The following is a 13,529-nucleotide window of genomic DNA, read 5'->3' on the forward strand; positions in this document are numbered from 1 at the left end:
GCACGCCACCCGGGGTTTTAGGTACAATAATTTCCATTGACTTGTTTCATCAGTGAATCCACGAATTTTAAGTTCTTTCAGTAAATTATTTGTCGCAATCATAGTCTCATCCTTCTTTCTGTAAGACGTTCTGTTTCAGTTTTAGTAGGATATCAAGACACGGTCAGTCTCTAACTTCTCTCTGCCACACGATAGCTCAAGCCTCGTAATATGTGACGTATTCCAGGTGCAACCTTCCTCTGTCTATGGATATCTGCCATGTCATTTCTCTTGTGAATGTGAACAATACTGTCTTCTACTATTAACTGCTGTTTTTAACCAATTTGTGAAACTCACTACTACATTCTTTACTGCTGAGCTACGTTTTCCAGTAATTGCGCTTTATTTCTTCTTTATTTTCGCAGAGGCGAATGTAAATACTTAAATCGATCTTAGGCAATGTGTCAGCTTTGTGAAATTTCGTTTATGAACCGAATAATATTGGGATCCCATTGCTTGAAATAGTGTTTTGTGTATCTGTTTTTAAAGGTTTTTACAAGAACGCTGGTCACTAATACTAGCCTGAACAAAAACTTTTCTTCTCTCTATATTTTACACCACTGTGATAAAATATCGACCTTTCATTCAGATGAAAAAGTTTTCTGCTTTACATATTTACTTAAAATGATAAATTAATAGCACACTTTGCTGAAAGCGGAATAACACAAGTATTGGGGAAACCTGCCTTCTGAGTCACTCTGCGTTGTTGCCAGATGTATCCAAGATGGCGGCGATGACGTCATCCAAGATGGCAGCTGTGATGTCATTCAATATGACGGATATTGGCGGGAAAAAGGTCAAATGGGCTACCTCCACTAACATAATTTACCTCCACTCCACCCAGAAAAATGGCTGGAAGTTCAAATTGCAACATAATAATGTATCACACCACTGTTATCTCTACTAACCTAAGAAAACGTGGGAAAGGAAGGGCATTTGGACTACCTCCACAAACCTAAGACCCTGACCGCCGTCTCTTCCTAGGGATTGGTGGGAAAATAACTCGAACTGGGCTGGATGGATGGAGAGAGGAAGAAGTTTACTTTATTTGTTTTGGAACAATTTATGTAGGATGGATTTTGAAAGCTAGTATATTTATCACAGTGCTGGCCGCGATGGTCTCGCGGTTCTAGGCGCGCAGTCTGGAACCGTGCGACTGCTACGGTCGCAGGTTCGAATCCTGCCTCGGGCATGGATGTGTGTGATGTCCTTAGGTTAGTTAGGTTTAAGTAGTTCTAAGTTCCAGGGGACTGATAACCACAGCAGTTGAGTCCCATAGTGCTCAGAGCCATTTGAACCATTTATCACAGTGATACAGAACACTTGCTTTGACATGAAATACAGCCTACAGACCTCCAAACCACTCATAAATCGTCAAAATAATAATCCCTCTAAAAGACTTTGGAAACATGCTTGCTAATTGTCAGCTGTTGAAATCATGCACTAGTCTTTGTTTAAACAATTTGCAGCACTACCACCATCCAGTGTGTTTGCCACAAGGTCCAGAGTCCAACTGACCTAGTACACCGTACCACCACCAGAGGGTGCTGTCGTCCATTCCGTGATGTAATCCAAGATGGTGACCATGACATCAGCCACTCCCATCAACAGGGTATATTCCCGATACTTTGCCCATTGCCAAATGTCATTAAACTGAGACCCCAATCCTAACATTTAGGCGTAAGTACAGGCATAAAAAATTTATTTATATATATATCAGGGTGGTTTCTTAGGATGATGATTCTGTCTATGTGTGCAGTGTAGGTGACGAGTGCTCGAATGATTCACATTTCCCGTTAACTGTGGGAGAAATGCCAATGTAGATAACTTAACTGTGTTTTCCTCTATATGATCAAATAGCGAGCTAATAGTAGGCATTGTATAGCTTTCGTGATCGCGTCTATAATTGAGAAGATTGAAAATAGAGGTGTGTTTGTCCTGAACCGTTATTGCATCCTATGTAAATTGTTCGGTTCGCTACTTCTGCACATTTCGCGCCTTTATTTCGTTGAGGAAACATGGGTTGTGGTGAAAGACACGTTTGCTGGTTCTCTAGACATGAGAAACAAGTTGACTTCGTAAATTACAGGGATGATTTGGAAACTGTTACATCATGGACATTAGTATTCGTGAATGGACTCATCAGTTTCCTCTATTTGTTATGATTTCTCACGTAAAGGTCTCCACAGGCGGGATAAGCACTAAAGTTTTGGGTTTGCAGAGAAATAATTTCCATTTTATATCTTCAGAATTATGTTGTGCGAGTCATCGGTAGGATATGACTGTGTGCTTGATATCTAGAAGTACTGCGAAAATAGTGTAATATTATGGAAAACCATGTGAAAATACATAAGTTCTTGTAATCCCACAGTCTGGAGATGGGTGTAGAAAAGTGAGCACGCTAGCAGGTCCGGACCAGAAACAGTAACGCGTTTGTGTCGAGAGAAGCAAGCCCGAATTTGTAGAACAGTTCTGAGAGTGACTTCAGCCCACTGATGGTGCTCTAGTCACCTGTCAGGAGTGGATGGCATGGCACAGGGACATATCTAGTGCCATGATTATATCTACTGTGCTATCTGTCTTCGCAGTATATGTTCAAATGATGCAAAAGGAATGGTTTTGTATGGCGCCAGATATGAATTGTATGTTTGCTACATTGAAACGGTACGCAGTGATATATTGCTGGGTTGGAGATTGGTTTCGCACTCTTACTCTACTACACTGCTCTCCCACTGAGGACAGAAACTTGAATATTAGAGTCTTCCCGTATTTGACGATATGTAGGGGTACTTTGCACGGTTTCATTGTCGGTGCAATTTGGCGATCTGTGTAAAATAGCTTTTTTCCCACCGAGAGTCTCGTCTGCAGAAAGAAAGAATAGACGGATGGTGCTTCGATACGGCAGCATCAGTCATTCGGCAAGTGAATTCAATAAGAATCAATCATAATGCTCAATTCAGTCATAAGACATCCATTGTGCTGGGATACACGAGTCTCTACATAGCATTGGGAACATTTGTGTGTTGAAAGCAGGAAGTGTAATATGTGATGGATGGGGTATCCCCTTAGAACCACTAAGAAGACTGCATTCGATGTTATTCTGCCCTATTTCCGTAAACACGATCGGTTAGGGCAGGAATTTTTGGCCATACATGTTGAGACATCACGAAAACTCCTACAAAAGCGCATGTTAAGTATTTCTGAGACACTATGCTATCTTCTAGAGTTCGACTTAGCTATTATTTTAGATAGCCATGCGGCTTCAGTATAACATTGAGAACGATGCTAGATGTGCTTGTGATGGTATGTTGTTACGCACAGCAATGCGTCAGCCACATGTCATGCTAGGGAGAAAGCAGCTTGTGCTTTCCTGTAACAGATTTCTGCAGCGTCGCTTCGAAATCAGCTCTTCACCAGACCACAGGTAGAGGGAGGGTTCACACCAGCAGTGGCAAACACATGCGCGCACAGCCCATCTTGAAGCGTCTGCACTCTCCAAGTAAGTCTTCGGTCCCGTCCAGACACACATCAACGGCGCCTAGGTGATCATGTATTTCGAGAGGAATCTCTCAGCTGTCAAGTATGAAGCGGATGCTGCCACATGTTTGAGTGACCCGAAGGGGCACCTGTGCGTGGCTTGGCAGTTGATGGCCGCATCACTTCATGGGGCCTGCCACTAGCCTCCTGTATGTAGGGATGGGCTATGATCGCGCTCGAGAAACGCGCGACGCGAAGGCAATTTCTCGAGAATTTCTCGGGTACGCTCGAGAAATTGACAGTGCTGCGCTCTCTGAGAAATTGCGCAAACCTTCAGTACACGAAGCACTGAGCCGCAGCGGTCGTACTCGTCGTACGTACGTGCTCGGAAAACTTTGAAATTCTATGATTGATATCAACTGTACTACCGTTATTAATGTTTACTGAAGTATTAGTATATGTCTCATAAGACAAAAATCGTATAATTGTTGTTTAAAACAAAGCACAGAATTCGCATAAAACAAAAGCTTTATTCTTACAAAATAAATTACCTTGTACATTATGCATGTATGCTTAAACGTAAAAGAGAAGTACTATAGCCTTTTATATACAGAAACTGCGTACATGAGTTTACTTACAGAAGAAACAAAGGAAACAAAAGCTGTTCAGCAGAAGGCATTTTTACACCGCATTGCTACACTGCCGTCGATTTTTGTTTAGAAATATGATTTTATTAACCAATTGGCCTTTTAGTCTGCTTCTTTGTTTGTTTATAAGTAGTCCTGTTTTCGAAAATATTCTTTCACTGGGAACAGAAGTTGCAGGTATTGCAAGATATTTTTTTGCCACAACAGATAGACCTGGGTAACTGTTTTCATTTTTTTTCCAGTAGTGTAAAGGATTATCCGTGCGTTGTAGGTACGGTTCTTCCAAATATAGTTGTACCTCCAGGTCTATGCTATCACAGCCGCTTTTCATTAGATTTTTATTGGAAACCTCTTCATCGAAAGAAGCCCATAAGGAACTACTGGCGTTTTGTACATGGTACTCGTGGCTAGTGTCGTTAGCAGCCGAATGAGTAGATCGTACGGTCTCCACCACGTTTGTGCACTCTGTAATTAGACTTGCAACGGCATGTTTTGAATGAATGGGATTCGTAAATGGTAACGTTTTGAATCTTGGGTCGAGAACTGTGGCAACGGCATGTACTTTGTTACTTTCTATTAAGCCTAGCCGGGCTATTAGTGAGTTGTGCATACGTTGCTGTAGCTCTTGCGCTGTCGTGGTAGCCCACTTCCCATTGCATACGGTTATGATTAGCTGTCTGATTATTGGAATAGCTTTCGAAAGAGAGGTGTAGTTTTCAGTTGAGATTTCACTTGTTACCACTTCAAATGGCTCTAGTACACATAAACATTCGCTCAAAATTCGCCACTCATCAGCTGTGAGGTTCTCTACACCTGAATACAAAGTTGATAAACAGGCTGCAATGCATTCCTTTTGCTCCACTAGACGTTGTAGCATATAAAACGTACTGTTCCATCGGGTTTCGGTTTCCTGAATCAATTTATGAACAGGTTTTTTCATTAGATCCTGGCATGGAGTTTTTCATTAGCATTGCAACTTGCTTTAAAATAGCTAACAATTTTTCTGGCCTTTTCCCGCATTATGCAGAGCTCACTGTTGCTGTTAAAAGAACTTTTCACAACTGAATTGATAGTGTGTGCTAAACAAGGCGCATGTTGCATATCTATATTGCCACTGTGAATAAGTTGTACGGCCGCCGTCATGTTACTGGCGTTGTCAGTTGTGATGCTTACAGCTTTGTTTTCAATGATCCATTTTGTAATCACGTTTTCTAACGCCTCACTATTATTTAGCGCTGTATGCTTTTCCGGGAAACGGAATGTCTGGAGAGCTAAAGCTTTCAGGCACCAATTAGTGTTAATGAAATGACCAGTTACAGCAATATATGTCTCACTATTGAGTGAGGTCTAAATATCGGTCGTTAAAGAAACACAAGTAGAGTCTTCCACGGCCAAGTTTACAACCTCTTTCTGTTTATGCTAATCGTCCTCAATCATGAGGCGCAACTTTTTTCGATTTGGTAGCGAGTATTGTGGGTCCAACAGTGAAACAAAATGTCGGAAACCAGTGTCCTCGACGATTGAATGCGGTTGAAAATCGTCTGTTATCATGGCCACTAGTGCTTCATCTAGCTGTTGTTGCCGTTTACTTCCCTCTATGAAGAGAAACGTAAGATTTAGATCAGTGCTCCTGCGAGAGGATACGTTATGCTCGACAACTAGTCCAATAAAATTACATATCGCATCGTGCAAAAGCTAGGATAGTATAGGTTTGATTTTGGGGTATGTTGTAGATTATCGGAGTACGATTAAAAAAATCAAATTTTTCTTAAGCGTGGCGGACCGCTTCGGACACTATCCGAAGTTTTGCACGGAATTCACCTTTTGTACCACACGTACCTGGATATTGTGTCTGCCTCGCACTATTGGAAGAATGAACCTCTGTATCCACGGACGTCGCTGTTTTATTGCTCGATAAATTGTGCAGTTTAATATGTCTAATCATGCCCGTTGTATTTTTTGATACATTACGGAGATTTTTACGACAAATGTTACAAGTAACGTTATCTCCATCCTCCGTAAAGTATTGCCAGCACCATGACGTTCGTTTTCGAGTGTCCATATTGATTTGAATAACAACTTTACTCGAATGAAACCTGATACATACTAGTTACGAGCACAGCGAGCAGCCAGCGTGTTTGTCTAGCGGCGGCATTCAATTCATAAAACAACAGCGGCGCAGCGTATGTTATCGCAGCCAACTGGCGCGCAGCGGCACACGCCGCCGAGCCGTTTCTCCTGAGCTTCTCGAGAATTGCTTGAGAACTAGAGGCTCGAGAAATTCTCGGTGCGCTCGAGTCGCCGCGCCTCGCCATCCCATCACTGCCTGTACGGTCCAGTGGACAGGGGGTGGCAGGCAGTGCCTGCATACGTTGTTTGCACATCTGTTGCATTATTTTGCCTGAAGGTCTGTAGGCTGTGCTATGCATTATCTGGACAGTTCAAGAGTTGATTTCGTGTCTGCACATCTGTGTACTGCATTATTTAGGAGGAGTTTGCTCAAAATGGTTCAAATGGCTCTGAGCACTATGGGACTCAACTGCTGAGGTCATAAGTCCCCTAGAACTTAGAACTACTTAAACCTAACTAACCTAAGGACATCACACACATCCATGCCCGAGGCAGGATTCGAACCTGCGACCGTAGCAGTCGCGCGGCTCCGGACTGAGCGCCTAGAACCGCTAGACCACCGCGGCCGGCGAGGAGTTTGCATGTCTGTACTGAAATTATTTCAGTAATATAGGACTTGTTTGCATGTCTGGAGCGTTGTTTGGCAGTAGTTTACAGGTCTGTGGGCTGTGTGGCATGACCCCCAAGAATGTCAGAGCGTGTGTTTTGTATCAGTGTGATAAATATACTATCTCAAATAGGTCCCTAAATAAATTCTTCCAAAATAAATAAAGTACACTCCTTCCTCTCTTTAACAGTCCAGCACATGCTGTGTCATTTTCGCACTACTCCCAAGGAAGAGGTGGTGGTCGGGTGACTTTAGTGGAGGTAGTCCAGGTACCCTTTCTCTCAAGCCATTTTCGTAGGTTAGCAGTGATGCATTATCCTATTGGAATTGGTACTTCCCCACTAGGGGATGGGGGGTTAGCTTAGTGGAGGTAGCCCAATTAACCTTCATGAAAAAATTCAAACTTCCCACAAAAATGCACCATCTTTAATGGCGTCACACCCGCCATCTTTGATGACGTCGTGCGGTATTGCTATTTCTACACGCCGCCATTTTTGATGACTTCATCGCCACCATCTTGGAGTATCTGGCAACAACGCAGAGTGGCTCAGAACATAGGCTGCCCCAATACTAACACGTAAGAACAGCCAATAATATAATATGAAATAATACCTGAAAAGTATTTTGACGATTGCAGTGTTTCCTTGCCTCTTTCGCATCTGTTCAAACCTGCTGCCATATTGCTGAATCACTAACAATGATTTTTAATGTCTTTCATAGTTGCTGGTCTTGGCAAACTGAGTCAGTATGCGGTAGTTGCTTCGTTGGGATGTCGTCGTACACAAAAGAAATTTAAAAATTCATAGATACGCGTGTCTGGCGTGTAGAAATTGCGTTGAAGGACCTTACATAACAAAAAAGGAAACAAATTGAAAGTTGGGTCCCTGTTTCATTAAAGTAGCTGTGGTGCACAAGCTGACATGATTTAGGAAAAACGTAAGTATAAATTTTAACAAAGAATCTGAGTGTCGATGGTATCATCAGGCCGATAAAGGCAACAGTGCACAGGAACGTCATGGTAACAATCTGAAAAATTTAGCTATGTGTTAGTAGCTATAAGCTAATAAGTTTTGACTATGGGAGACAGGATTTGTTATTGGCTAATGGAGAAGACGTTTGTCTGCTCAGTTGTATGTGTACTATCCAGTTCTTGTGTTTCGTAAATTGTCTACCGTCGTATAACTCTGTTATCAAGTTGTTTCTTTGGAATTATGTCGTGATATAAGTTATTACTATACGAGCTACGTTTTTGGTTATAAGGGCATGTTATATACACAACTGATTCCAAAGATGGGAAACAGGTATAGATAAACACAGCTTCTTAATCTATTCTGGACTTAAACTGTGAAAGTTATCTTTATTGACACTTTTGACCTATATATAGAGGAGAATTTACTGAAAATCAATACCACCAAATTTAAGTGGAAACTCTTAAAGCGATTTACATAAAACAAACGTTATTAACATTCTACATCTTTATTTTTTATGTCGACATATTTACAGCCCTCGGCCGCCAGAGGGCTCCAAATTATAGCGTATAGCGTGGCGGTGTATTACGTAACTTTGGTGCTTGAGCAAGAGGGCACTGTAACTGAAGTTCGAATTCGAAGAGTTTGTTCACACATACAGCACACACTTTCAGCGTGACAACGCCAGACCACACATGAGGACTGTGAAATATGCAACAATCAGATGTCTTTGTTTCACTGTCATCGATCATCCCCCATACTGCCTCTGTTTGGCTCTATCCGATTTTCATCTGTTTCCAAAACTTAAAGAACACTTAAGAGGATTCCAGTTTGATAGTGATGAAGCAGTGCAGGCAGGATTGCTCCATAAACAAAGTAAAACATTCTACAGTGACAGTATCAAAAAAGATCCCTCGTTGGCCGAAGTTTGTTCGTCACCAGGGTGACTACGTTGAGAAATTAATGTCTTACTTCCCAAACCGACCAACCAACTAAAACAAAACAAAAATGTAGAAATGAAAAATATACTTTTAGAAAGTTAATAGTGTGTTTTATTAGAAAAGCTTTATGTTTGTTCACATAAGAGAGGCATTTATTTTCAGCACTCCATAGTATTTTCCAAAATTCATTGGGAGAGCATTTAAAATATATGTGTACGAACATACACTGACTTAGAGCGATATAACCAGGAATGGGAATTTGTGTCGTTATTTATTTATGAATGAAGGGGACAAGGTTCTTCTCCTACGCATAAGCTCTAAAGTTGAGTAGAAGGAATGAGTAAGTAAATCGATTTTGATCATTCAGTAATAAACATGACTGATACAGATGGTGCTCCCAGTCTGTCCAGTATAGCAGGATGGACAATCTTGTTAAACGTAACTTTTCACAATGGCTTGTTCCTTATCTTTTAAATTGAATGAACATTTACCTAATGTCTGTGGGACAAAGAGAAACACAGGAAATCCCTTTGTCTTTAAAATGTTGCTTATCCTATTTGAAATTTTACCTATGAAACGTAAATCACACCATTTTCTTATTTGTCTGTCTACATTCTTCACTGGGTACGATGGATCTTGTGGTGGAATGCTGCATGTTTGTAGGCTTTTGCGTGTTGACAGGAAATTGGGATGAATGTGTCAGTAACGTACCTTTCAGATAGATTTCAAATTTATGGTTGCTTTTTCCTGGCTGTAGGTTGAAGTCCAGGAAATTAATTGTGCAACCTCCTAACTCCATACTGACCTTTATGCCAGTATCCCATTGATTCATGTTTCCCCAGAACTTATGAAGTTATCTAATGGAACCTTTCATCCCGAATATTTAAATTTATAAAATACCGATTTAATTAAGGAATCGGTAGCTCCTCAACGCCTAAAGCGATTTTAAAGAACCAATTATCCACAGATAACGTTTGAACTGCACTATCGAAATACAGTTTCAAAACTTTTATAAATGTAATACGTTTTCTTTTATGACCCTGAATGATATTTATGATAATTAAAAATGTATTTTAACCCAAAGTGATTTATGTATCAGTAAATGTACGATACAGTACGATACTGTAGACCATAGCTATATGTAAAAATGTAAATTTCATTATGCTTAATAATAGCATATTGCTAATGGCACTACGGAAAGCATTAATTCATGTGTAAATGAATGCGTATGCCGATTGCCGTGCAACCAAAAACCATTTCTTTTTTTCTTTTCTTTTATTTTATTTTATTTTTATTTTATTATTTTTGAGACGGTATTCGAAAGCTTGTGCAACGATAAACCAAGTACATTGAAAACCAGGGTGACTACGTTGAAAAATGGTATCAACAGAAATGGTCTACTCTTGTCGCAACAAATTGTAAAAATTGATTGCAAATACATTCTGACAAACTCGTATTTTGCAAGCAGCCATGGTGTAAAAAATTACAGTTTTCGACAAAATAGCAGGAAGAATATTTTTGTTCTAACTACCATTAGTACTGAGGCACTCCGTTTTATTTGTGATAATGCAAGAGAAGCAATACAGAAGTAAGCTTTTAGTAGGTAGAACTATAGTCAACAAAACTCACATCTCATACCTTCTAACTTTTGGAACTCAAGAGAAAAGAACAGCGTGCTACAAAACCCATGTTCCTTCTACTAAGGCATGTTTTCAAGGTTTTCTCCAAGTTTTGTCACGTGGGTCGAGATTGTGAAAGTGCAATGGAGTACCGAGAACACAATAGCACCGAAAAATGAAAAAAAAAAATGATCGTATGACATTGATGGCTGGGAGACTCCACCTGGGAACATTCTTTTCAACTAATGCCACACAGGGCGACTCGTCTGACGATGACGAAATGGTGAGAACACCACCACATGGTACAAGAGCGAAGAAAATCTCCGACCCGACCGGGAATCGAACCCGTGCTCACTGCATTGCAGTCAAACGTGCTGAACACTCAGCTAAGGGGGCGCACCAATAGCACTGAAACATATGTTAAGAAGAAATTGCACTTAAAATGTTTTCCATTTACGTTCTTCACTTGACGAGGGGAGAATTTAAAAATGCAGCAAATGAAGCAAGTATAATGGAAAATAAAAGTCTAAAAGCTGAGGCTGAGAAAAAGTGAAAAGTGGAAAAGCACGAATGATTACAGGAGAAATGTGTAGGCTACGGGTACCTCATATAGTAAAATTAAAAGAGAAGTTTAGAGACAAGAGATTCATCTGTATGAACCTTAAGAATTCAGATCGCATGACAAACTGAATTACTTCGAGAAAAAAACTGGATTCAGTGATCTTTTATGACTACAAATAAAAGAAAGAGGAAGGTACCCTAGATTTTACTTCTCTCCCTAAAGCACACCCTCAGATCTCTTGGCTCTTTATTCTTCTGACATCTAGAGGAACCAAACGAAAATAGTAATTTAGTCTTCTACCACTCTGTAACTGGGTGCACAAGTCGCTCGCTTTGCGTTTTACTTATCACTTCGCCATTACATGCTTTGACAACGGAAACGGTTTTTTAATTGTTCTACATTTCTCATCTTTTCTCTTAGGTGTTGGCTGGTGAGTCTTTCAGCCCATGTGCGTTGGGTTTAAGGTTCATATTTATTATAAAACTGTTTCATTTAGAAGTTTGGTTCAGAATTTATTGCGTTATAAGGATGTAGGCTATAATTGCCTAACTGGACTCCAGTTAGATACTTAATCCGGACCCCTCACTTTACATGTTCAAAATCTTTCCACCCCTGTTCTCTTGCAAACTCCGAGAGGAATATGGGGAAGATTGATCACAGTAAGTGGAGCCCCACCTAAAATATGTAAAGCTATTGATGCTGTTCAGATGGGGTAGAAGAAGTCCAGTGAACAGTTTAATTCCCAAAAACAACCTTTACGAGGTTGTCCAACACGTGAGAAAGCAGTCAAAAAAGAAGCAAATAAATCTTGGGTAATGATCTTGAACGAAAGCTGATTCTGTTGCTATGGAAATTTCTTTCTTTGGGCTTACTCATAATGACTTTTGAAGAATGAGTATAAAACTGGCAGATAGGAATGACATTGGACACCAATTCGAAGACGAAATTACTGGGAAGAAGTCAGTCCTTTCGGTAACCGCCGAAAAACCAAACTGCCGGAAGGAAAGTTTCCAGGAACATCCAAAAAGAAGGGCTGTTGGGTTCAGAAAAGAAATCAAAGAAACGATATAGCCTTCTGGAAGACATTACGTTATACATACTTTGTTACCATTCCCCTGATTTAACACTATTTCCCACTTTTGTGTAGCGTTATTGTGATTATTTTTGAAGGGGGTCTGATTTCAGCAACTACTTTTCCAACTCGCTGAGAGAATGGCTTCTGAAAATATTTTCTTTTTCGTAATAACTTTTAATTCTAAGAGTAAACTATGGCTAACACTATTAAGTAAAAGTTACATGTTTTTTGAAACCCAGTGTTCAGCATTTTTTTGTTTGTAAATAATCGAAAACAAATTCCAAGTCCGGTTTTAGCTACTTTCCCCTAATAATCTTTGCATTTACGAGATTCATTTAGAGATTGTGTCCAAATACCACCAGCCTGTGCCAATTATTAATTTCATATTTAATTCAGGATTAAGTGATTTATAATCGTTTTCAAGAAATTAGTTTTGTTCCAGTCACACTCGTACATCATTTCTAGGTATCGCTGAAACAAATACTCCTAAAATACGAACGAGGTGATTTCAGGACCTCGACTTGACTTTGAGGAGGGGGGGGGGGGCGCCCCAGAGTGGTCGTCCCATGGCGACGAAAAGTTTTCGTGATATATTTTATACCGGCGAGCAGGGACTAGGCAAGCACTCACGCCTGGAGACTGCGAACCGTAATGGACCACCTACGGGGAGGCCGCTTTAAATTTAGGCCCATTAGGCGGTCTATGTAGGGCGGCGCGACCGTTCCGGCGGCAGTTGCGACATAAAACCGCTATCTCGGGCGGCGCAGATTATTCTTGCTCACGGCTGTCGACGCGATTTATGGCCAGCGGTCTCGTAAAATCTACACTAAGTGCGCACTTCTTTCTTGGCAAGTGTCGACCCGTTTCTGGGATCAGCTACTAGACGGGCGAAGCGACTTTTTCCCAAAGTAAAGCGTAGAAGAAGACACACAACTCTGCAAAGCTGAAGGATGGGCCAGATAAAGTAACAATGTATTAACTCGGTGGAAAGGAATGCAAGTGCGGCAGGGCATGTTGATGGAGGTCTCCACAGAAATCTTGTCTTGCGGCATCGTTGCTGGCCCCACAACACGAGGCAGTCAGAGGAACTGGAAAAAACAGCGTGTGTCCGTTAGAGAGCTCTTAGGATGTACTGTGGTGGCGTTGTTCTTTACACGACAAGTTGGATTACTGCACACTGGCAACAATCATAGGCGAAGGAGGGCGACATGTGACGAGTGTAGCTCCGGAGTTCGGTATTATTCGTAGCATTGTTTCATGTGCATGGAGACCGTTCCGAACCTGAGGCCGAAGGAGGGAGAGTGGCCTACCACAGTAGGAAATTACCGCTACATTGTGTTTCAGGCAAGAAGAGGCCCACGTGAAAGTGCGGATGCAATTGCAACAAATTTAGCGGGACTGCAAGAAACGCAATCTCACGCCTCACAGTACTCGACGACTGCATGTGGGTGGTCTCTGTATCCG

This window comes from Schistocerca nitens, chromosome 1, assembly GCF_023898315.1.
Source record: "Schistocerca nitens isolate TAMUIC-IGC-003100 chromosome 1, iqSchNite1.1, whole genome shotgun sequence".
In the NCBI taxonomy this organism is placed as follows: Eukaryota; Metazoa; Arthropoda; class Insecta; order Orthoptera; family Acrididae; genus Schistocerca; species Schistocerca nitens.